Below are 1,595 nucleotides of genomic sequence, written 5' to 3' on the forward strand. Positions count from 1 at the left end.
ACTTCATCCAACAGGAGGAAGGAAGGGAAAAGAAAAAGAAGAAAGAGAGAAAAAGGAGAAATGGAGGGAGTAGAAGAAAAACGCCACGACACCGGGAAGAGAAAGAGAAACAGTGACATAATTACAGCGCTGATCCCTGTTATATACACAGGGTAGCCAGTGACGGATCGAGGATTTCGGAAGGGGCTTGCGCCTCACCCTGCCCCTCACACCGACAAATCCATTTTGACGTTTCCATTTTTCCTCTCTCACTAATTTATACATGGAGAATTGAGCACATTTCCTGTGAATATCATGTAGGGGGGTGGGGGCGGACGCACCCATCACTTCTTGAGATTGTTCCCATCTGCATGAAAACGCGCGCCCCACAACCGTACGCCCAATGTATGGATATCTAGCAATATCTAGCGATATCTAGGTATGAAAATCCCAAGATCTTCCCTAAACTGAAGGCAGATAGAGAACCGAAGCCTTTAGTGTGTAATGAACCGAAATGAAAGAATGTGGGGCATTGCACAATAAACAGATAAAAGTTATTTATTTCAGTCTCATTTCAATTACTCGAATGTGTAAAGCAAACAGCAGATATCACATCATATCAGTGAGCATGAAAACTGCGTTCCAGGATGAACAACCTCCAAACTGTCCATGTGTATATTGTTCGGTTTCGGAAATATCTGGTATATTTTCATTTCCTTCAACGAAGTTTTATAGTATAGCCGTTATAAGAGGTTTTAATATTTGTACACCAATAAATTAACTGTGTCTGAATTTTCGAAAATTCCCTGACCAACATTCTTCATCATACTTCCCTCTACTCGTGCAGGGACGAAGCCAGGGGGAGCAATGGGAGCAACTGCCCCCCCCCCTTTCAGTGTCGAAAAAATGTTTAAAACTTGTGTTTTGTTGCATGGTATTTTGTCAGTGCTCTTTTGATCTTGAATACTCGTCAGCCCCGTTAACTCGATTACAATCGTAGTAATTTTAACATGCAGGCCTACTGATTCAGCTGCTTAGTTTCGCAGATGCAATTAGCTCAATTTAGCCTATAGCCTATTACAAGCCTACAGTTGGCCACTGCGTAATAACATACATATATTCCTAACCGCACTCGATGGAGTGTCACGAACCGTATGCACAACGACGACGACAACGTGCGTTCTCATCCTTTCTATGATTCGTCATGTTATTGCACGAACAGCATGTTATGAAGCTAATCTAGCAATCGTACGTGATACGCGCTTCCTATAAAAAATTATTACACTGCTAAATATGAAAGTTTATGATGTGTGACTAGTGGCAAACTTCAAAAAGGTTATGGATAAAATAAAACATTGAGAAATACTTGGTTCTTCAGGCAAAAGTGGTTGGTCATTTTCAAGCCCGAGAAGTGCCATATCCGGTGATCTTGGGGGGTATCAGAACCAAAAATTTTCTGGTACGCTGCGCGCCAACTGATGGTGGCGCTCCGCTTAGATAGTAATTTCAGCCCCCGGGTTAGATAATCCTGGATACGCGCCTGTATCGACACCTCAAAAGTGTGATATTTCCTCCCCATAAACCCTTTCCACTGACCACCACACTTTCTAGGACAT

The sequence above is a fragment of the Apostichopus japonicus genome, chromosome 4 (genome assembly GCF_037975245.1).
Source record: "Apostichopus japonicus isolate 1M-3 chromosome 4, ASM3797524v1, whole genome shotgun sequence".
Taxonomy (NCBI): Eukaryota; Metazoa; Echinodermata; class Holothuroidea; order Aspidochirotida; family Stichopodidae; genus Apostichopus; species Apostichopus japonicus.